Source organism: Cryptomeria japonica, chromosome 8 (assembly GCF_030272615.1).
Source record: "Cryptomeria japonica chromosome 8, Sugi_1.0, whole genome shotgun sequence".
NCBI lineage: Eukaryota > Viridiplantae > Streptophyta > Pinopsida > Cupressales > Cupressaceae > Cryptomeria > Cryptomeria japonica.
Window position 1 is genome coordinate 390990514 of NC_081412.1, and position 26388 is coordinate 391016901.

The following is a 26388-nucleotide window of genomic DNA, read 5'->3' on the forward strand; positions in this document are numbered from 1 at the left end:
AGATTGTAGTCCAAATATTGTTTTAAGTTAGTGAGACTTCCCTGAGGGTTGTAGCCTTCTGGTCATTATGTTTTGAGCAGTGATCTCTAGGTAGTGTGCCTAAATGCATGTGAATTCCCCATTGTAATATTTTCACATACTACTACAGATTATCATCTTACTGTGGGTAGTTTCCCATCGTGAATTTTCCCTTAACCAGGTTTTTCATGTCAAAATCTTGGTGTTGTGTGTTGTGCTTTAAATTTTCTTGCCTTTGTTATTGTTGTAGTTTATCATATCTATTTTTGTGATTAAGTTTGTCGATCTGGTGAAGATTGATTCACCCCCCTCCCAGTCTTCCTTCTTGGCTACTGCTAACACTTTCTTCCTCTTTTAAATATTGGTAGGAAATGGATGTGTAATTAATTATCTCAAATATTAATAATATTATTCAGTTACTTTGGAATGTTTTACAATATGGATTTTATAAAGTTCTAACATTATTTTTTAAACCATCTCAATCTACATGGACATAAACAAATACTTTAACAATAATATTAAATAATAAATAATAAGTCTCTATTTTGACTTTATTGATGGACTTGTAAAGCACTGAGAGGGGGGGGCGTGAATCAGTGACACCAAAAAAAAAACTACTTTAAACACTGACCGGTAGAAATACTTAATAAGTTCATTAAACAATATGCATGCAATCCAAAATGATATAACAACATCCACAATAAGTATAGCATCCACCATAACACAAGTGTTTATATGTGGAAAACCCAAATAGGTAAAAACCACGGTGAGATGGAACTCACAAGTTAACTATCTACAATAATAGGTAATTGACTGGTTAAGGTCTACAAAGTGCTCTGCTAGGAATGAATCCTGTTAAAGATCCCAAAGCTTAGTTAAAAGATATACCTTGTAAAAGGTAGTACCCTATAAGGAGTAACCTCAGTGGAGGATTTCTAAATCCAAACTAATGGATCACCTGGTTAGAGGATTTGTACAATGAAGCTTGTTAGAGATTACCTGGTTAGGGGATTTGACTGTTGCAATGATTAGAAAACAACAGGTAGTGTGATCTAGTAATAGCACAACTTGCTTGGATAGATCCTCTTCTATGCACTCAACACTTCATTACCAACATACTCTAGAACTTAAGACTTTTACCTTTGCACATAACATATCTCCTTCGCTCATACAAAATAATTCATTATGATGTCAATATATAGACATTTAGATTTCATGTCGGCCTCTAGAAATCATATCACAATTACCTAGGTGCAATGTATCTAGTCAAACAATCATAACTCATCAAAAAAATACAGCCAAAACTTGTCGATAAGGATAACTGATTACGTCTAATGATAACTCATCACATAATCAATGATACCAGTTGGAACAATCAATACCGATTGGAGTTAAACATATAAACCATTTATCCTTTGATTCTCCTTTGATAATCTCTATTGGATCTTCATGTTGATGTTGAGGTAAGTATAATCACTGGTTGTCTCCATGCATATACTTGTTGCCACCATGTACCGATTAGATATAAACCTCTAGTATACCGGTTGTAATATAAACAACTTTGAAGTCACATCGATAGGCAATATGAGCATATGTGTGTGCATGTGTTTCATCAATGAAAACATATGATGAAGTTTAATAATTACAATCATCATCAAGACAACAATCTCCCCCTTTGGCATTTATGGCAACACTTGGAAAATTTTATAGTAATACCGCTAAGTGTGCTTATACACCTATACATATACTCCCCCTTACAATATACATCATACAAAATTTTCACAACATACATACATATTTCTACTCCCCCTTTGACAACAATGCCAAATTGAAAAGCAATATATATATATATATATATATATATATATATATATATATATATATATATATATATATATATATATATATATATATATATATATATATATATATATATATATATATATATATATATATATATATATATATATATATATATATATATATATATATATATATATATATATAAGTTTGTATCAAATTTTTTACATATAAAAAAACTTGTAAAACGGAATCAAGATTCATGCATTGCTAGTCTTGTAAAAATAGCATTAAAGTTTCTTTTCATCTAAGATAAAGCATGTTCCCATTTCTCCAACAAGTTCTCAGTGAACTCAAGTGTAGACATAATCTAAGTATGGAACTCTTCCATTGAATCAAGTGTACAGGCTTCTGGAGTAGCCAAAATAGCTTAAGCATGTTCCCATTTCTCCAGCAAGTTCTCAGTGAACTCAAGTGTAGACATAATCTGAGTATGGAACTCTTCCATTGAGTCAAGTGTATAGGTTTCTGGAGTAGCCAAAATAGCTTTTGCATTCTTGTAAGCTCTTTGCAGTATGTCCACTTGGGATGTGAGTAGACTCTTCAATTCCTTAAGTGACCGGATTCCTTTTACTTTTTCAAGATCATAGGTATCTAACCTATTTTGCAAATCATCCACAGATTTGCTAAAAGCAAAAATAGAGTCTTGAAGTGGTACATATGCATTGCATATCTTCTCTAGCTCTTTCCTTGTTTCAGTTCACTTGGTATTGATATCAGAATAAAATAATAACACATTAGAAGTAGAAGTAAGATATTTCCCTCATTTTTCTATAGCTTTCTTTAATAAATATTTATTAAGAGATAAGGCAATTTTTCCTGTATCAATTTCTTTCATAAGTTGCTCTTCACGCTTCTTCCTATAACTCTTTTCAGCATATGTTTACATTGTTTCTTCTAGGGACTTAATTTGGTCAGATGCATCAGTAACTAATTGGTCAGTTTTTCTAATAGGTGTTGTCAAATTCCTTGTAGAAGTTTCTGATAGTAGACTTGTCATAATATCTACTGCATTCTAAATGCTTTCAGCTTCCATTCTTTGTTCTTTAAGTCTCTTCTTATGTGCCCTAGATTGCATGATAGTTGCAATCTTCAACATTTCAGATGCACTCATATTATCAACAATTATAGGCCCTGAGATGCCTAATGAGTCATCATCATCTTCATTAGTCTGCTATAAAAATAATGATGTTACCGGTTCAGAAGATGTTACCTTAACAATCTCCTCTTTCTATTGTTCTTTCTCTGTTTTCTATTAAAAAATCTGTGTATCAACTTTTTTAATGGATTATTTTTGAATGTCCCATGAAACTAATGGTGGTTGGGGTATCACTGGTGGTTCCTTGACTAGTGGAATATCCACTCTTGATTGAGTTGTCAGTCCCTCAACTAAAGTAACCTATGATTTAGTGATTTCAGGTTGCTGCATATCAAGTGTAGTAATGTATCCAAATAGATCTATAGCATCCTCAATCTCATCAACAAGTATGACTCGTTGGACAATAGTGTCATACTTCTTCTTGACAAGACAGATAACATCCGCTTGTACAATTTCTTCCTCATCCATTTCAGGTGACCAATAGTATCTTTCTCATCCTTAGAGGAATGTATAAGATCTTCCATGTGTTGGATATTACAAGCAATTTGATGAGTCTTAGTCTCAACAGGTGGCACCTTTCCACTAACCAGCTTCAATATTCTTATTTTGTAAGGAAAATGAACTTTGTACTCATCAACCAATTCATTCAGCTCATCCTTTGACAACTTGGGAAAATATTGTACAAATACATTATCTATGATTTCTTTTATTTCTTTATTGCTTCCTCCCATTTAATCAAAAGAATAGTATACAAGGAATTAGAGATACCCTTTTCAAGATCATGAGGTAATCTATTATAATGGCACAAATAATTGATTACCTACTGAATAATTTGTTCCTTTTCATCTTCATTGAACAAATCAAAAGGATCTTTGACATTATCAAATATGTTTCTTCCTAATGTCTTCATTGTCCTCTCAAAGGTAGTCTTAGGCTTGTAAGTTGAGATATCAAAAGGCACAGTTTCCTTTGGCACTTCCTTCACTTGCTTAGCTACTTTACCAGTTGCTTTAATTTGTTCCTTTTCATCTTCATTGAACTAATCAAAATGATCTTTGATATTATCAATTCCATTTCTTCCTAATGTCTTCATTGTCCTCTCAAAGGTAGTCTTAGGCTTGTAAGTTGAGATATCACTTCACTGGCTTAGCTACTTTACCGGTTTCTTTAATTTGTTCCTTTTCATCTTCATTGAACACATCAAAATGATCTTTGACATTATCAAATTTGTTTCTTCCTAATGTCTTCATTGTCCTCTCAAAGGTAGTCTTAGGCTTGTAAGTTGAGATATCAAAAGGCACAGTTTCCTTTAGCACTTCCTCCACTTACTTAACTTCTTTATCAGTGGCTTTCATTTTCTTGGGTTCCTCCTCAGTATCAGTTCCTTCAGATTTTGCTTGGAGAATTAATTTCCGACCTCTTTTCTTTGATGCAGTCTCCTTCTTTGCATATACTTTAGGTACCGATTCCTTTTTGGTTTGGACACTTTGCATCACTCTTGAACTTTTTATTACCAGAGGTGCTTGCTCAATCTTCTTATTCTTACCTTTACCTTTACCACTTATGGATGGAACAATACCAGTTTCAGCTATTGCAGTTTGAGCTTCAACAATATCCAATCTTGCCTTCTTTTTGTCCACTAGAGATGTGGCCAATAGGTTATTGGCATAACTCATGTCTTCCAATTCTTCTTCTCTAGGCTCAATAGCCTCCATCAAACAAAATCAGTGGTAACTGTGAAAATAATATCCTTAGCAAAGTTTTTTACCACATCCTCAAGCAATCTTACTCTCATACTCATTTTCTTCTGGAATTGATTGAAATATTTATTCATGGCAGTAGAGAAGGTGTTCTTCACCGCTTTGATGTTGTTCTTAATCTAGACAGATATTGGTAGATCCTTAGATCATTCAAGATCACCTATTACCAGTAGGAAATTCTAGAAATAAAAGAATAGACTGCTATCCTTCATGATAGACTAAAGATTCAACAATAATTGGCTCCTTATGGCCTCACATAGGTCATAATTAGCATTTTCAGCCATCATCTTGTAAGAAGTATGCACAACTGCTAATGGAACACTATTTAATCTACTGACATAGAATACCAAGCAGCCTATAACCATAGCTGCCAACTTTACCGTTGGGTCCCTGATGTTATTGACAGAAAAAGCACGCCCATCATATGTTGATCTGGTTAGAGTGTTTACTGTCTCTTTTGAAATATGCCTCAGCTTAGGTACTTCATCAGTTGAGTAAAAAATAGTTACAACTTGAATAGCTTCCTTTGTTATAGTATGAGTCCTTTCTAAATACATGTTTTCCCCATGAACATGACTCAAAATAATTTGGATATGTTCTTCTTCAAAACTTCAAAAAAGTATGCTGCATTATGAAAATCTTTCTTGTAAACCCTAATATATTCTAGTTGAATCTGTCCATTTTCATTGCGAAGGGATTTCAACTAAGAATATATCAATAATGATCCTAAATCCTCAATTTTGCAATCAATGTAGTTGGAAAAATCTCCTTTCACTATGACACCACTAGGAATTTGTGATGAGGCATTATAAGACATAATTTGTTCTACTTTTACAACTTCCATATGTTCAAATGTAATCATCAATTTCTCTACTAGTTTAGAAGATGATTCCATTTTAGATAAACTAGATTTGAAGTATGATTTTTCAAAGAAATACCTTATTTCATGCACTCAGCCTCATTTACCAGTTGAATACTCAAGTGCACACCAGTTCAGTCTTCACCAACCTCCAAATCAGTTTGATTACACAAATCACCTAAAAACTCTTTCTCATATGTGTTAGGGTAAAAATAACAAAGTGAAAACTTGCTTTTATCCATTTTACCTACTGCATTAAATGTTTGCCCATTAGGGTTACAAACCCGAATTACACGACTTAATAATACATACAATTTTGACAAATGTTAAACCGATTGATAACCGATTGTCGGAAAGTTATCAAAATTTCATGCATTCAAATTTTCTTACCAATCATTCATCTCTAGCGGTCCGGAAGTGGATTTACCATTAACTTCCCCTTAGCCATATTGAAAAGTCTTAGTTCATGGGTGTAGGATTCTCTTCACTGGGTGAGGGAATAATTTCTTCTATAGGTGAATCATCACTTTTCTTCTTCCATATTCGATTTATTTCTTCTCTAGTTTCTTCAATATTGACCTTCTGCTTGCCTTTCAGATCTTTAGAAGGATTGACCGATTTGCTTTTTTCTGGATCTACCAAAAATTTTCAATTGTCTCAGTTTATGACACTGATAGCAGACCATACCAGATGTTCTCCAAGGTCCTGCATTGCCTCTCTCAGTTCTTCTTCTACAATTCATAGCCACATGACCAAAGTTGTTACAGATGGTGCAAATGACATTTGTTACCTTTTCCATCTCAAATGGACTAAACTGGTTGCCTTAGGGTCTTTGTCAGTTCATGTTGACCTGGTTATCATAGTTTCTCATCCAGTTGTTATTTGGTCTTGGATACATATGCGGCACTAGATTATTTTCTCCATATCTGCATTCAACTGATCTATGTTCATACATTTTCCATGTGAAGCAATGACCTTCAAATTTCTTGGATACATACCTAGCATTTGTATTGAAGCTTGCATTTCCATTAGGTTTGTTTCTACAAATATTTGTAGTGTGACCAGGTTTATGGAAGACAAAACAGACAGGTTTAAAGACCTTCTTATCGGTAGGATTTTTTTCCTTAGGAGCAGATTTGTTCTTTTGAGTGTTGCTCTTAGTACCGGAGGATTCTCCTTTTTCAGATGTGTGAAAACCAAGTCCAGAGGTATCACCATTCATTTTTTGTGATTGAATTTGTTCTTCAAGCAAGGTAGAACTTCTGTTGAACTTTTCTAATTTCCCATTTTCTTTAGCGAGTTGTTTGGTGAGATCTTTATTGTGTTTTGACAGATTCTCTCTCAGAGATGATGCTAATTCAAGATCTAGCTGTAAGTTATCTTTTTCTTCTCTCTCTGCATTCAAATGCTCATGCAAGGTATTATTCTCTCACTTGATCTTGGCAATCTCATGGTCTCTTTCCTTGATGAGATCTTCAACAGTTCTCCTAGCTTCCAGTTCCTAACTCCTGCGAATAGTAAGACCTTCTATCTCTCTCCTTAGATTTAGCTTTTCACTGTTTAGTTTTTCTAGTTCCTCAGCTAAAGCATCAATATTGGCCTCATCTGAAGAACTATTATCAAATATTTCTAGCAATTGTTTAGTTAGCTCTCTTCTTTTGACTTGAGAAGATTTTAGTTTGACCCTTATGGTTTCAAGCTCATTCCTACTATCCTCAAGCTCTCTAGCCATATCCAAGTAGCTCATATCCCCCATGGTAGCTTTAGGGTTTCCTTCCACACAATTAGGCTTTAAAGAAGTTTTTCTCTAATACCAATTGATGGAGTTGTAAAGCACTGAGAGGGGGGGTGGTGAATTAGTGACACCAAAAACAAAACTACTTTAAACACTGGCCGGTAGGAATACTTAATAATTTTGTTAAACAATATGCATGCAATCCAAAATGATATAACAAAATCCATAATAAGTATAACATCCACCATAACACAAGTTTTTATATGTTGAAAACCCAAATAGGTAAAAACCATGGTGGGATGGAACTCATAAGTTAACTATCTACAGTAATAGGTAACTATCTGGTTAAGGTCTACAAAGTGCTCTGCTAGGAGCGAATCCTGCTAAATATTCCAAAGCTTAGTTAAAAGATATACCTTGTAAAAGCTAGTGCCCTGTAAGGAGTAACCTCAGTGGAGGATTTTTGAATCCAAACTAATGGATCACTTGGTTAGAGGATTTGTAAAATGAAGCTTGTTAGAGCTTACCTGGTCAGGGGATTTGACTATTGTAATGATTAGAAAACAACAGGTAGTGTGATCTAGTAATAGAACAACTTGCTTGGATAGATCCTCTTCTGTGCACTCAACACTTCATTACCAACATACTCTACAACTTAACGCTTATTCCTTTGCACATAACATATCTTCTTTGCTCATGCAAAATAATTCATTGTGGTGTCAATATATAGACATTTAGATTTCATGTCGGCCTCTAGAAAGCATATCACAATTACCTAGGTGCAGTGTATCTGGTCAAACAATCATATCTCATCACAAAAATACCACCAAAAGTTGTCGGTAAAGATAACTCATCACGTCTAGTGATAACTCATCACATAATCAATGAATACTGGTTGGAACAATCAATACTAGTTGGAGTTAAACATATAAACCATTTATCCTTTGATGCTCCTTTGATAATCTCCACTAGATTTCATGTTCATGCTGAGGTAAGTATAATTACTGGTTATCTCCATGCATATACTGGTTGTCACCATGTACCAGTTAGATATAAACAACTTTGAAGTTACACCGGTAGACAATATGAACATATGTGTGTGTATGTGTTTCATTAATGACAAACATATAATGAAGTTTAATCATTACAATCATCATCAAGCCAATATTTATTGCAGTATAAAAATTAACATTCCAATAGTTCTAATGACTTTTGACTTCTCTACATCTTAAAAGATTGGATTATGAACCTAGTTGCCAAAGTATTATTTTTCTTAATTTTTTCCCACTTTCTTGGTTGTGTGGGGTTAGCTGGACATTTATTCTTTGGCTTCGTGATAAGCTTTGAGTTTATTCTAGTTTGAGTCATTTTGATATTCATTTGTTCAAGGTAGGATCTCCCTATTTTTTCTTTGCGTTTTGGTCATCTAGGATTAAGCTTTGACGGAAGAGAATGGTGTTTTTTTTAATCTGGGGGTTCCTAAAGTTGTGGACATGGGTAATTCCTCTTCATCTTTGCATGTAAGAGCTATGATAATCTACACACATTTTCAACTTTTGTGTGGTCCCGTTCTTTAAAAATTCTTCCCAAGATTAAGAAAGTTAATGGGTGTTTAGAATGAAGCTAAGATCACCCAATCTTGGCAATCCATCTAGAATTGTATCTAAAGATGTCTCTTACTTGTTCAATCATGATCATATTTGTAAATTTATGATATTGTGAATATATATTTCAATCTTGGAATCATGGTCTCAATGAGTTTGAAATCCCAAAGGAGAGATGAAGATTATTATGGATGCTAATAATTATTTTCTAGTTGTGTTCTCATGCATGGCAGACAAAAATAAGGCGTTTGAGGGTGAACCCTATTTATTTAATCAAGTTGGTCTTGGCATGTGGGTTTCAATTTTACTTTGGAGCTCCCTTCAAAGGTCTTGATGTGGGTTTGTCTCATGTGACTTCCGTTTCAGTTTTGGAGAAGTGATATTTTGCAAACAATTGCCCTTCTTCTTGTCAAGCAGTTGGGTTGGCTCAACAAACTCTAGATAGGTAATTTGTATGCATGAATATGTGTTGAAATTTATTTAAATAACCCATTACCAGATTCTATGGAAATTTAGCTTGGTTCAACTTCTTGGATTTAAAAACTTGACTACGAGACTCTTCCTTTTAGGTGTCAGATATGCTATGAGTATGGTCATCTCCAAAGGAATTGTCCTTGATTCAATCTAGTAGTTAATGTAGCTAATGGTCCCTCCACCTCAACTCCTAAGTCTAATAAAAGGAAGACCCCTTTGTTTGATGTGGCTCCTGATAATGAGGGATTCATTTCCATTAATCCTCACAACAAAGGGAGAGGTCCAATGAGAACTCTTAGTGATAGACAAAATGAGAGGTCTTTAATCAGTTTGATACTTTAGAGGGCTTGGTTTAGGAAGAGGGGATTCCAAATGGGTTACCTTTTGGGAGTGGCCTTGATATAAGACAAATAAAAGGATAATCAAAATTTTTTTTTGGTTGATTTTTGAGATAGGAAGATGGAGACAGATTCACCCCCTCAAGCCTTGGATTTACCTAAACCAAGCGGGACTGCAATTGTGAAGGATGTTGGAGCTTTAGACTATCCTCAAGGAAAATAAGCCTTGGAATCTAAAACAAGTAGTGTGGTACCACAAGCTTTAGGATTGTAGCAAAAACCATTTAAAAAGGAACCTCCAAAGAAATCCTCTAAGGTAGGGCATACAAAAGATCAGAATAAGGTGAAGTTAATCGGTGAGACATTGGTTGAGACTAGGTTTGTGAAGACCATTGATTCTTATTTCTCCAATTCTCATAAACGATTATTATTTCATGGAATGTGAGGGTTATGAATAAAATCTCTAGACAAAAGGCTATTCGAGAGTTGACTGGTAATCATTCTCCTGATATTTTTTTACTCCAAGACTCTATATTAACTATAGATGGGATGGTAGAAAGAGCTCCTAGAATTTTGTCCTATGGCCTTTTCCAGTGTGTTGGGGCCCATCATAGCTCAAGTGGGGTATCTTGTCTTTGGGATCCAAGGAAGGCAATCTCTCTTTGGTGGATCTTGAGTCACTCTTCTATTTATATAGTTGTCTCATGATTGGTAACTACTAAAATTTGTCTTCTCACTAATATCTATTCCCCTATAGATCTCTTGGGAAATTCACAGCTTTGGTCTCATATCAAATTTGTCTAGTTTTTGGCACCCTTTCTTCTGTGGATTGTGGCTAGTGACTTTAATGTTGTCACTAGCCTAGAGGAAAAATGAGGGGTTATATTTATGTTTGATCCTTCTACTAACCTCCTTAGAGACAATATTGACCTTTTGAATTTCATTGATGTGAAGTGAAGTAATGGTATTTTTACTTGGAACAACAAGTGATATGGTGAAAATTATATTTAGATAGACTAGATAGATTTCTTGTCTCTTTCTTTTGGTTGAGGGATAGATGGACTACTAGCTCAGAGATTTTGGATTGCAAAGGCTCTAATTATTTAGCCAATCAAATTTTTAGTTGTCTCTTTATGAGCTCCAAAGAACACCTCCTTTAGGTTTCAAATTATGTGGTTGTGAGATATTTCTTTTTAGGATTTAATGACTGAATGGTGGCTTGATGGGAAACCTTCTCATGGTAGGGCCATGTACTCCTTTGTTAATATATTGGAGTTTGTGAAATATAAGCTCAAGAAGTGAAACAAGAAATGTTTTGGTAACATCCACTTCAATAAAAGATTAGCTCAAGCTTGTCTTGATAGTATAGCTCACCAAATTCAAGATTAGGGTCTTACTTTGGATCTAAGTACAGAGGAGAATATAGTGACTAAGGAGTTGAAATAATGTGAGCTTCATGAGGAGATTTTTAGGAAACAAAAGTATTAGATTGATTGGCTTCAAGAAGGGGACAAGAATACAACTTTCTTTAAAAACTTTATTAAAGCTAGAAGAAATGGGACTCTTATTTCTTCTCTTGTGTCATTAAAAGGTGTTCAACTTTTCTCACAAGAAGATATTTGTGATGAGGATTCTTAATACTTCTCTACTTTGTAATCTGAATATTCTCCCCTTGCAAATGATGAGGAAATCTCTATTTGAGACTATATTCTTTCATTATTTTTAAATGAGATGAATATGACTCTCATTCGATCCATAAGGAATTAGAGGAGGTGGTGGTTCAAATGAAAAAAGGAAAGGTCCTAGGCCCTGATGGCTTTCCTAGTGATTTTTTTTCAAGATTTCTTAGATATTATTAAAATGGATCTTTTGCAGGTGGTTCAAGAGTCACTTAGGAATAAGGAAATTTTAAGATCCAGGAATTATACCTTTGCGCCCCTTATTCCCAAAAGAGATGGTGTGATTTTTTGGGATAAATTTATACCCATGACTATTTGCAATATGGTGTATAAAATTATTACCAAAGTAATTGCTAAAAGGCTTAAGTCATGCCCCAAAGAAAAATAATTGCATTGGGGTAAATTTTTTTGTTGTGGGTCATCAAATCCTTGATAAAATTGTGATTGTTGCAAAGGTCATTCATTATATGGTTAGCTCTAGGGAGAAGGCCATGTTCAAAAAACTCTACATGGACAAAGCTTATAATAGAGTCAAATGGACATTCTTACAAAAATTCCTTTTGTCTTTTAGATTTAGTGGAGACTGGGTTAGGTGGGTCATGAGCTATGTCACTTCTACCTCCTTTTTCATTTTTATTTATGGGGATCCCTTTGAGTTATTCATTACTTCTAGGTTTTTTTTGCAAAGGGTCCTCTTTATTCCTATTTGTTTGTTATTATGGTAGAAGGGTTGGGGATATTTATTAAGTCTCAAGTTAGACAAGGTTTTATTCAAGGATGGAGTTGGAAAAATAGCTTGCCTCCTCATTCTCACCTTCAGTTTGTTTATGATACAACCTTGCTGGGCTTGGCCAAGATCAATGAAGCAGTTAAATTTAGGATAACTTTTGACATTTACCTGGCTGCCTCTGGTAAAAAAATCAATGAAGCCAAGTCATATATCTTTTTATCAATACCCCTTGGCTAGTTCAAAATCAGATTTCTCAAACCCTTCATATTCAAATTGGATCTCTTCTCCTAGTTTATCTAGGGATTCCCCTTTTGATAACTCAATGATGAACGGTGAGTACCAAACCGGTACTGAGAGGGGGGGGGGGGTGAATCATTATAAGCACAAAAAATTTTCCCTAACCAGTTTGACTACAAACAGTGAACTTGACTGGCAATCACTAACACTGGTTAGAACCAGATTTCCACTTTATCCTTATGCATAAATAGATAATCTATCATCAGAGATATAATAATTTACTAGCATAACATGATTCACCGCTTGATAGAAAATAACAAAGCATCACATGAAAGAGGCATCACACATGACACACACATTTTTCACGTGGAAACCCAAGTAGGAAAAACCACGGTGGGGATGAATACCCACAAGCTATTTTTGAACTCTTTAGAAGTCCGCTCTGTTAGGAGCCTAGTCCGGTTAAAGATTGTTACAACAGGTTCTATTAGGAACCGATCTTGTTAGGGATCACCCAATTAAGGGATGGCTAGAATACTCAGTTAAGGGTTAAACCCTATTAGAGGTTACCTTGTTAGAGGATTTTATGAACTCAATGGCTTTGAGTCACCTTGTTAAAGGATTTACAGCAAGCTAGTTAAAGCTGCCCGATTAAGGGATTTTTCAACTATTGAAGTAGTTAAAGATCAACAGGTATTACAATGATCTGGTAATAGCACTCAATGCCAATGCATATCCGCTTTAGTTCCTTCCTTCTGCACACACACTATGCAGGTATCAATCCTCTTATCTGGTCTAGCAAGAATCACGTATCTCTGCACTTAGATACACACACAACATTTTCCAACAACCTCAACATGCAACACAACATCGACCTTATAGAACATAGATAGGTTGACAACATAAACCCTAAACCCTAAACACTTAGGTTAAGCAAGTGATCGGTTCAATCCTGACCATTGAGCACTTTGCATTTGAATACAATAGTCTTGAACAAATCTCAAGACATTCTCCATCGTTTGTTCTTCACCACTTCATGGAGGCGATAACCCATCACGCGTTCTCCACCATTTGTAAAGACTTCACGCATTATCAAGGTAGATAGGATCAAACTCCCTCATGCAATATCCTTCACGTGCATGAGGTTGATGTGGCAACATGATCTGATCTCCATTACAATGCTAACTCATCATGCAATGTCATCGGTTGAATCACATAGGCCTAGAACACTTCAACTAGAAACCCTAAAGCTAAGACTACCAACCAGTAGTCCTACCACATTCCATGTATTGGTTCTCATTCTGACATACCAATTTTGGTTCACAACATCATACCAGTTCACTTGGACAAGCATACCACTTCACTTATTGCACATATACCAGTTTACACCACCATACCAGTTCTCTTTGCCAGTTGCTTAACTTCAATATACCAGTTCACTTCTCAGCATATTGACATCAATGACAACATACAATATCATCATGTCATCATACTCTTGCACATATGCCAACAATCTCCCCCTTTGGCATTGATGGCAATACACAAAGATATCACTCAGTAGCACATCTTCTCCCTATTGCTGCAGATATCTTCCCCACTTCACATCTTCTCCCCCTTTGATAACAATGCTAAAGTAGAGGCACAAGCTTCCCTATTCCACTATGTTTCTCCCCCTGAGGAGTAGCATCCTTCAACACTTCAATCCTAAAAAAATTGGACATTGCAATAATTGACTGATGTGGAGAACATACTTTTAATTCACCTCTTGAAGGGGCAACACCCCTAATTCACCTCTCAAATAGGTAAATGAAGCCTTTGGTAGAGGCTTGGTGAATATATCTGCCAACTGCTCCTTACTAGAAACATGTTCCAATACAACCTCTTTCTTCTGAACCTTTTCCCTTAAGAAATGATACGTGAGTTCAAAGTGCTTGGTTCTAGTCTATAAAAATGGATTCTTGGATATGTTAATTGCACTTGTATTGTCACAAAATATACTTATCGGTTCAGATATAGGAACTTTGAAGCCATTCAATACATGATTCATCCAAATAGTCTGGGTACAGTTCATAAAAGCTGCAACATACTCTGCTTCTGCTGTAGACTGAGAGATGCAGCTTTGCTTTTTACTCATCTGTGAGACCAATCTACCACCAAGAAAGAATGCACCATCGGTTGTGCTCTTCCAGTCATCTACATTACCAACCCAATCAACATCTATGAACACTTTCAGGTTGAACTCATTATTGCATGGATACCATAACCCATAGTCAATAGTTCCCTTCAGATATCTAAGAATCCGCTTGATTGCTACCAATTGGGATTCTCTTGGGCTTTACTGAAACTAAGTGGTAATACCTACTACATGTGCAATATCTGGTCTACTATGCATTACATAATGCAACTTACCAATCATTGATCGGTAATCCGTCTCATTTACCAATGTCAAGTCATCCTCTTTTGATAGCTTACAACTGGTCACCATTAGTGTACCAATTGGTTTATCATATTCCATGCCAAAGGTCTTCAACACCTCTTTGACATACTTGGACTGAGTAATAAAGATTCCATTTTTCATTTGTTGAATCTGCAGTCCAATGAAGAACTTAATTTCCCCTATGAGTGATATCTCAAACTCATTTTTCATCTCATCTACAAAGTCATGACTCATCTTGTCATCTCCACCAAAGATTATGTCATCAACAAATACTTCACAGATCAAAATCTGATCTCCTTCTAATTTCAAGTAGATATTGCTATCTTCACTTGTTCTTTCAAATCCAATCTTCACATGATGGGAATGGAAGTGTTCATACCATGCTCTCGGTGCTTGCTTTAGTCCATACAAGGCTTTATGCAGCCTACACACCATGTCACTATCTTCTGATAGGGCAAACCCATCTAGTTGCTCTATATACACCTCCTCTTCAAGTATTCCATTTAGGAATGCAACTTTTACATCCATTTGGTATACCTTGAATCCTTTAAAATTTGCATATGCAAGAAGCATACGAACTCCTTCCAATCTAGCTACTGGAGAAAAAAGTTTCTCCATAGTCTTCTCCTTCTTCTTGAGCATTCCTCTTACACACCAGTCTAACTTTGTTTCTTATCATTGTCCCATCTTCATTCAGCTTAATTCTGAAAACCCATTTGGTACCAATGACATTTTTATGCTCCAGTCTGGGTACCAAGGACCATGTACCATTCTTTTCTATCTGATCAAGTCCCTCTTCCATTGCCTTGATCCAATATTTATCTTTATGTGCCTCTTTGAATGATTTAGGCTCAAATTCAAAGATCATACATGAGTTTTCTCTGACCTTTCTTCTTGTATGGATTCTTGCATCCTTGTCTCCTATGATTTTCTTTGGATCATGATTGAGTTTGACATTACTAGGTATGTTCTTAATAGATTCCTCTTTCTTTTCTTCTTCATCCTCATCTTCATCAGCATCAACATCCACTGGTGTAGGAGCACAATTACTAGTACTGGGTTGATTTGCAACCGGTTCCCAGAAGGTTTCTACTAGTTCATCTCCTACTTGCTCACTGTTGGTTTCCTCAGGTTTCCCAGAGTTTTCATCAACCCTAACATTGATGCTTTCAACAATTCTTTGAGTCCTATTGTTGAAGCATTTGAGAGCTTTACTCTTGGTGGAATATCCTAGGAATATTCCCTCATCACATTTTGCATTGAACTTGCTTTGATGTTCACTCCTCTTGATATAAAATTTGCTACCAAACACTCTAAAGTAGCCTACCACTAGTGTCTTACCAGTCCAATACTCATAAGGAGTCTTATCCTTACCTTTCTTGATGAGTACTCAGTTCATTGTGTAGACTATAGTGCTCACCGCTTCTCTCCAAAAGGTGTGAGCAACCTTTCCTTGGATCAACATAGTTCTAGCCACTTCAACCATAGTCCGGTTGTTCCTTTTTGCTAAGCCATTCTGATGTGGAGTCTGGGGGGCAGCCAATTGCCTCTTGATGCCATTCTCTTCACAATATTTGTTGAATTCACTGGAAGTGAATTCCCCTCCTTGATCAGTTCTAAGGCATTTGATTCTTCTACCGCTTTCCTTTTCTACCAGTGCTCTGAAGGCTTTGAACTTTCCAAAAGCTTCAGATTTGTCCTTCAAGAATGTGACCCACATCATTCTTGAGAAATCATCTGTTAGAATCATAAAATACCTATCTCCCTGTACAATCCTAGTTTTCATAGGATCACACAAATCAGTATGCACAAGATCAAGTAAATAGTCAGTAGTGAAAGATTTACTTTTGAAGGTTGAGGAAGACATTTTCCCCAGTTGACACTCTCTGCACAAAGGATTTCCAGTTTTCTCAGCATAGGTAATCCTCTAACTACCTTGGTCTTACTGGCCTTCATAATGTTATCAAAGTTTACATGATAGAGTCTCCTATGCCATATCCAACAATCATCAAACTTAGCCATAAGGCATGTACTTATATTTGCATTTAGCTGAAATAAGTTACCTTTGGTCTGCATATCAGTGGCCATCAATTCACCATTCTTTCCTTTGATTTTTCACACTCCATTTTTGAATTCCAAAGTGAGTCTACTATCATTCAGCTGGGCAACATTCAATAGATTGTGTTTGAGACCTTCCACTCAATACACATTGTCAGCACTACTCTTTCCATTTAGAGAGATGGACCCTCTGCCTTTGACCATACATGGTGCATCATTACCAAAGTAAACCACACCACCATCATACTCTTCTAGAGATATAAACTTGCTCCGGCCACCAGTCATATGGTGAGAACAACCACTGCCAATAATCCACTCATTTAAATTATCAAAGCGGGAGACAAGAGCCTTTTTGTTTGACACATCTTCCTTGACTGCAACAAACATGATATCTTCATTTTCTTCATCTTCTGATTCCTCATCAGTGACACCTTCATCAACCGCTACAAAATAGTTTCTCTAGTTTTCTCCTTTGAACTTCTTGAACCTTTCTAGTTTGTCCTTGTTTTTACCATTAGGATAGTTTATAGCAATGTGTCCTATCCAGTTACAAGAAAAACATTTCAAAGGAAGCTTACCTCTGTATTTGTCGATTCCCTTAGGAAGTCTCTTGGCAAGAAGAGCTTCAAATTCCATCAGAATCTCCTCATCATCCATTTCTCTGCTCTGTCTTGGTTCACTGCTAGTGCTTGCTTCTTTTTATTTTCTGGATGGTGCAGCAGATGTTGTAAAAGACGATTCAGTCTTCTGAACACTGCCATCAAAAATATTTAGCTCATAGGTTATTAATTTTGCAATGATGGAGTCTATAGATACCTTAGTCTTGTCTATTGATCTCAACTCCTAAATAGCAGCAACTCTTATTGCATAGACCGGTAATAAGGATCTCAAAACTTTGCTAACAATAGTGGAATCTTCCATTTTACCACCCGCACTCTTGATATCTCCAACAATAGTTTTGATTCTTATTCCATATTGTTGAATGGTCTCACCTTCAACCATCTACATGTCTTCAAACTTCCCTCTAAGGCTTTCTTCCTTAGCTTGTTTTACATGCTCATCACCATCATAGATATTCTCAAGAGTATCCCATACTTCTTTGGGATTGTCTTTATCCTGGACATCAATAAACTCAATGTTCGATAAGCTACTGATTACAGCTTCCATGACTTGCCCATTCTCCTGAATCTCTCTCTTTTGGTCATCGATGAGAGTACAGGTAGGGATAACATAAACATCCTCAACATAGCACCAATGTTGAGCACCCATGCTTCTGATGTATATCTTCATTCTATCCTTCCATATTTTAAAGTTATCTCTGTTGAACTTCGGACCTTCCCTCTTCATCATTACAAAAGGATCTCTCCCTCAAGTGGTTAAGCTTACAACACAAAGGACCTAGAGGAGGCTCTGATACCAATTGATAACTCAATGATGAATGGTGAGTACCGAACCGGTATTGAGAGGGGTAGGGGTGAATCAGTACAGGCACAAAAACTTTTCCCTAACCGGTTTGACTGCAAACAGTGAACTTGACTGGAAATCACTAGCACCGGTTAGAACCAAATTACTACCAGTTAAACACAATGCTACTGGGAAAGACATAAATTGGAAACACTTAGCTTTCCATACAACCTACTCCCTCATTTCCACTTTATCCTTATGCATAAACAAATAATCTATCATCAGAGATACAATAATTTACTAGCATAACATGATTCATCGCTTGACAGAAAATAACAAAGCATCACATGAAAGAGGCATCACACATGAAACACATATTTTTCACATGGAAACCCAACTGGGAAAAACCACGGTGGGGATGAATACCCACAAGCTATTTTTGAATTCTTTAGAAGTTCATTCTATTAGGAGCCTAGTCCAATTAAAGACTGTTACAACAGGTTCTGTTAGGAACCGATCCTGTTAGGGATCACCCGATTAAGGGATGGCTAGAATACCCAGTTAAGGGTTAAACCCTGTTAGAGGTTACCTTGTTAGAGGATTTTATGAACTCAATGGCTTTTAGTCATCCTGTTAAAAGATTTACAGCAAGCTAGTTAAAGCTACCTGGTTAAGGGATTTTCCAACTATTGAAGTAGTTAAAGATCAATAGGTATTACAATGATCTGGTAATATCACTCAATGAAAATGTAGATCCGCTTTAGTTCCTTCCTTCTGCACACACACTATGCAAATATCAATCCTCTTATCTGGTCTAGCAAGAATCATGTATCTCTGCACTTAGATACACACACAACATTTTCCAACAAACTCAACATGAAACACAACATCGACCTTATAGAACATAGATAGGTCAGCAACATAAACCCTAAACCCTAAACACTTAGGTTAAGCAATTGATTAGTTCAATCCTAACCATTGAGCACTTTGCATTTGAATACAATGGTCTTGAACATATCTCAAGACATTCTCCATCATTCATTCTTCACCACTTCATGGAGGCAATAACCCATGATGTGTTCTCCACCATTTGCAAAGACTTTGCACATTCCTGAGGTAGGTAGGATTAATCTCTTTCATGCAAGATCCTTCATGTGTAAGAGGCTGACGTGGCAACATGATCTAATCTCCATTACAATGCTAACTCATCACACAATGTCATTGGTTGAATCACACAGGCTTGGAACACTTCAACCAGAAACCCTGAAGCTAAGAATACCAACCGGTAGTCCTACCACATTCCATTTACCGGTTCTCATTCCGACATACTGGTTCCAGTTCACAACATCATACCGGTTCACTTGGACAAGCATACCACTTCACTTATTGCACATATTCCGGTTTACACCACCATACAGGTTCTCTTTGCTAGTTTCTTAACTTCAATATACCAGTTCACTTCTCAGCATATTGACATCAATGACAACATACAATATCATCATGTCATCATACTCTTGCATATATGCCAACACCTTTCTATGGGATGACAACACAAAAATGTTTTGGCTTGAAGTTTTGGATAAATTCCATAAGAAATTTAGTCATTGGACTTGTCAATAGATCTTGACTGTTGAGAGAGTGACTCTTTTGAAGTCAATGTTGAAGGCATTCCCCATTTATCAATGTTATGTGTTGGTTTCTCCTTCAAGATTTTTCAAGGAATTTGATGTTCTTTCTCATCAAATTATTTAAGGAAGTAACTTACTCTCTTTGAAGTGGAGTCTGATTAGGTGGGATTCTATTTGCAGGCTGAAGCAAGAAGGGGGTCTCAGGCTCAAGCTAGCAGGTATGATTGATTAGGTTTTAGAAACTAAATTATATTGGCGATGGTGCACCTTCTAGAATTAGGACTGGGATAGAATTATCACCCATAAGTATCTTTGGGGAGTGAACAAATCTGATGTGCCATGTTGCAACCACATGAGAAAAGGATCTATGATTTGAGACACTCTCAAAAAAGGGTTAAAGCTCATCAAAGATGACCTCTTTTGGTTTTGTAATAAGGGTTTTGATGCCCTTTTCTTTCTTTATTCTTAGAATTTTTATCCTCCCATCATTTCCCAATTTCCTCATCTTCAATCTCTTTGTATCAATTTGACTGAAGTTGGATGGATTAAGGTGGATGATTTTAAAACTATAAGGTTATGGGTCATGTGGAGGTGATTTGTTGGAAGATATTCATGAGTTGATGATGGGGGGCTCTATGGAGGATCATCAAGAGATAGCTAGTATTTTGGCTAGCAGACTGTGTATATCCCATAAGGGGAGGGAGCTTATTCTAGCTTTCATATTTTATCTTAAATATATTATAAAATTTTATAATATTTTTGTTACTAGTAATCAAATAAGTTACCATTTATAATCTCCAAGTAAAATTTATTTGAATCAAAGCCTACATGGACAAATAAATAGAGTTTATTATGCAATTACACTATATTCTTTAGAGACTAGTGGGAAGGACTTGTTGAAGGTCCTAGAAATCAAAGAAATGAAATATCATTGGATGATTTCAACATAAAAGATATAACATAATAGATCAATTAAGGTTTAAATGTATTGATCAATTATGTATAGATAAGAAAATTAAAATTGAGGAAGACAAAACTTTGTTTTATAATTTGAAGGTTTATAATATATTTGAGATCCATGTGTACAATTTAATCATCGAGAAAAATTTCTTTGTTGCTAGATAGAAAAATGCTCCAACTACATTAAGATATTATTTAAATTATTCCCAAGAGGGTTGTCGCAATTTTAATTAGTTAATTTATTTATCTTAAATAAGTTGCCACTAATTAAAGTCGAGGGAAAATTAAATATCTAAATTGCATTTAAATTATGCTGGGCTAATTGAATGATGATGAGGATATCTTAAATTAAAAAAAAATAATTAATCAAGCACACGCAAATTTCATTATTTAAATCTAACCGATAAGGGTTCAAATTTAATAATGTCATTTTTCAAATAAATCCAATTTTATGCTATAGTCAATTTTATTTTCCCATATAACATTAATCTCCATTTTAAATCTTATAAAATAAACTATATTAAAATTAATTTTCTCCCAAATTGAATAAAGAGTTTTAAATTAATAACACATATAGCTAAAATTAAATGGGGGAAATCTTTTTCAAAATTTAAAAATTATTTCCCCCTCTTCTTATTTTAATTAATATTTTAAATCTCAAACCCTAACTAGGGTTGAGTAATTATCTTCCCCTATATTTTATTTAAAAATCCACTTAATAATCCCTCTCTTTTATTTTTATATTATTAGCTAACCCTAATACTTTATGTCTTTTATTTGAATGCAAACCCTAATCCAGATTTGGATTAGGGTTGCATAATTTATCCAACTAAAATCTGAATCTTATTGTTTTGCCTTTACCCTAACCCGAAACTGGGTTAGGGTTTATCTTTTTTTTGGTGTGTGTGTATGTTGTGTGTTATGCAGGGTCGAAATGAGTGAAAGGGTGGAGGCCGAATGGAGGTTGGGTTTCATAGTGCGGGGCTCCCCCCCGGACGCCACTGTGCATACACATAGTGGCGACCACAGGACATCCACTATATCTACACACAGTGGCGGCACCTCCACACCATCCACTGTGTGTAAACACAGTGGCTCGACCTTATGCCCCTAATTTTTGTTTATTGTTTTTTCTTTTTCTTTCCTAGTTACAATGTTTTAAAATGTGAATATATATATATATATATATATATATATATATATATAAATTCAAATTGATACAAACATATATCTCTGTTATATTTATGTGTTTTTTTTAAATGTATATATATGTGTGTGTGTATAAATCTATATATGCATATCCAAACTCTTAGGATAGGATCTTTTTTCTTTAAGAATTAATTTATACATTAACATGCAGGTATGTTAGAAATGTACAAGCAACCCTTAGATAGATTTAGTAGTATATTTTATTTTCTGAAAAGATTTAATTGATCATAATTAGTTTAACTTATACCTTCATTGTCTAAGACTAGATCTGCATGCATTTTTTTTCCTTTTTTTTTTATTAAACAACAATACATTTTTTTTGACAGTAATGCTAGTAGCAAGCTAAAGTCTATAAATAGGTTTTATTATTATTAATCTTCTGCAATGTATAAACAGAAATTAAAAAATGACAGAGGTAAAATATGACTGTAGGGGTATTTTTAACTTAAATTAGATATCTATAGGAAAAGTAAAATTTATAGGGTTCTAGTTTAGCTATTTGTTTTTTTTTGTTCTAAGTAAAATAAAATGACAGTAAACATCAGCATTTAAATATTGCAAGAAAATACTAAAAAACACATTGCATTTCTTTTTCTCCATCTTTCATTTCTTTACAAAAATTGCAGAGATAAATAACAACAGATTTTAGTTTAAGACATAATTAAATAAAATTAACAGCATCATAATATATTACAGAATTTAAATAAAAATGCTTTTCTTATATGAATGGTATGAAATCAAGCTGTCAATCTTTACAAGTGGGTATAATACCCAATTAGTCTCTCATTCATATTGAATGAGGACTTAAATAAATAACACATTTCTATCCTTCAAAATAATTACAATAATTACATCTTTATTTCTTTCTTTCTGCAACTAAGTAAAATCTGCATCTCCTATCTTTCTTTCCTCTTTCCAAGCAACCTGCATTTAAAATTTTAAGGCTGTGACCATGGGGTGCTCACCTCCCAGCTTAGGCTTACTAGAAGCCACCCCCGAGCTTGGAGAGCCAAGTCCTAGATGGGTTACACTCAAGCAAACACAAGCAAGCAAGGGGAAAAACACAACAAACACAATCCCGTTCCCAAGGCTGAAACTTCATCACATATTATGATGTTTTACTAGGGTGGAAGTGAACCAAGTACCTTTGAGGAGATCTGCTAGATAGTAACTCAAAGCCAACTCATGGCATCCAAGAAACACTACAAAACTCATCTTAAACCCCATATCCTTATGACCCCCAAAGGCACACATGCCATATTTTCTCCCCTTATGACCCTCGAATGCATAAATAGAACTATGCAGCAAGGGTCACATGGACAAACCCTTAAGATCACTCTCATGATGAGAGTCTCTCACTCTAAGGCTGTCAAAATCCTCCCACCCCCAAGACCACTTTTCCCTCCCAAGGGTAAGATGGCCTTGGATACTCCCAAAGCACAATAAAATGCATACCAAAGTAAAGGAAGAAAACACATAAAAACTTTCACAAATACAATAGAAGGAAAAATTACAATATTTTCATTCAAGCATGCTACAAACAGATTTTAACATATAAGTAGGATAATGCAGCTACCTTGAATCTTCCAAGGGTATTCTAAGGAAATCTTGAAGAAGAGCATCCCAATCCACAAAAATTTTCTGCAACACTTAGCCAAAATCCCTATTCCAAACTATTTTTTTTTTTCAAATTTTGCAAGATCTCCGAAAATGGAGTGGGTGATTTTCTCACTAAGCCTCAATCTCTAGCCTAAGAAGGCTTCTCTCACTCCTTCCAACCTCTTGGATAGAGTGAGGGACTCCTATTGGTTGGTCTTCCCTAGGTCTTACACACTCCCTAACCAAGGCACCTCAAGAAGAGGAATAAAATGGGGAAGAGGAATGACACATACCGAGAAGGTTCTCTAACCAAGGATGGCACTCCTATAGATGGAATTCGTCCATCTTGGAAAAACCACTTTTTTGGGTGGTTAAATAAGCCCTAGGGGAAGGACACATGGCCAAATTTGACCTTCACCATAGGTACACCATGAGGCCTAATGAAAATGCTCTAAAACTGACTCTAGGAGTTGATTTAACCCTTAGAAAGTCCACCTAAAGTTAACCTACGGGTCAACTTTGAGTTGACCCTCCTTGTGGCTCACTATCCTAGATTTCTTGGTACCTTCAAGGATAGTTAGGAAATATAACAATTAAACAAAAAAAATCTCTCCAAAAAGGTGACATGAGAATTGGCAACACAACATACAACATAGGTGTCAAGTGACACTATGAAATAATTCCACATCACAAATACACACATGGCAATTGTCCCTTGAATGATTTAAACAATTTAATAAATACAATTTACACTCATGCAAATATTTTATGTTTACGAATAAAATACAATACATACAAGGTGTTGTCTCTCCAAATAGACAACCCATGGTTTTACGAACATACATAGGCCTAGGCTTGATTCTCCATAATATTTCCATGGTCACATGGATAATTTCCTGCGCATCTCAATTTAACCATTAGTACTTTCCAATAGCCTCATATAATTTAAAACACATAATTAAGAATACAATTCAATCACTCTGTGAGCTTAGAACCCTTTCCATAATGGATTGGACTCTTATGCGACCGTACTCTCAGAAAAACTTTGTCCCCAACCATGTAACTCTGGTCTATCCTCTTTGCATCTGCATTTTTCTTCTACCTATCATGTGCCTCTCTAAGGCGTTGTCTAATTAAAATTACTTGTTGCTCCATATCACGAACCATCTCAGGGCCTATGGCCACTCTATCCTCAATACGGTCCCAACTCAAAGGTGTCTTGCAAGGTCTATTGTACAAAGCCTGAAAAGGTGGCATACCTAAAGAAGTGCGATGCCCATTATTATAGGCAAACTCTCCTAATGAAGGTACTTCTCCCATCTGGTCTGATGATCCATGACATACATGTAGAGCATATCCTCTAACACCTGGTTAACCTGCTCTATCTGTCCATCCATTTCCAGATGATAGGCTGTGCTGAAATTGAGCTTGGTGCCCATTGCTACCTATAATGCCTTCCAAAATAAAGAAGTGAAGAGGGAATCCCTGTCAGAAATAATCTTGCATGGAACACGATGAAGCTTGAAAATGTCTTGAAAGAACACCTATGCTACTACTAGTGTTGTGAAGGTAGTCCGGACCGGTGAGAAGTGGGCCACTTTGGTCAACTTGTCAACTATCACCAAGATAGCACCACAGCAACAAGATGACATGGGAAGACCAATGAAGAAATCCATGGATATAGTATCCCACTTCCACTTTGGTATAGCATGAGTCTGGAGGAACCCACCTAGATGGTGATGCTCAGCCTTGACTCTCTGACACTCAAGGCATCGGGCTACTAACTCAATGATAAGCTACCACATACTTGGCCAATGATATAACTGCCTCAAGTCTACATGCATCTTCTTAACCTCGAGATGCGTTGCATAAGGATCTCTTTGAGCCTCTATGACAATGAACTCTTGCAATCCCTCAGGAGAAGGTACATAGATGCACCCTCTATGGCGTAATAGTCCATTAGACTCTAAAGAGTAATCCACATACTTCCCCTCCAAGGTCTCCTGAGATCGGATCCTTTGACAAACCACTAGATACCATCCATCCACTGGCAACCGCTGCAATATATGGTCTCTCAAATCTGTGCTCATAGATATGGTGTATACCTCATGTCGTCTCCTACTCAAGGCATCTATGACTACGTTCTCCTTCCCCTTGATGTAGTGGACATCAAAATCATACTCGCAAAGGAATTCCATCCATCTCCTCTGACAGGCATTAAGATTAGGCTGGGTGAAGATGCACTACAAACTCTGATGGTGTGAATGAAGCTCGAAGTGATGACCCAAAAGGAAGTGTCTCCACCTCACAAGTGCATGTACTATTGTTGCAAGCTCTAGGTTGTGCGTAGGGTAGTTAAGCTCATGAGTTTTAAGTTTCCTAGACTCGTATGCTATAACTCGACCCTCTTGCATAAGGACTACTCCTAATCTATCCAAGGAAGCATCCATGCATACCATGAAATCAGCCATGGGGTCTGGCACAATGAGGATAGGTGCACTAGTGAGTGCCCTTTTCAGATCCTGAAAATCCCTCTCACACCTCTCTATCCACTGAAATTTCTTTCCCTTTCATTGGAGGGATGTAATGGGGTGTGCAACTTTGGAAAATCCCTCAATGAAGCATCTGTAGTATCTTGCTAAACCCATGAAGCTCCTGACCTCTGTCACACTGGTTGGCACTGGCCAATCTATTATAGCT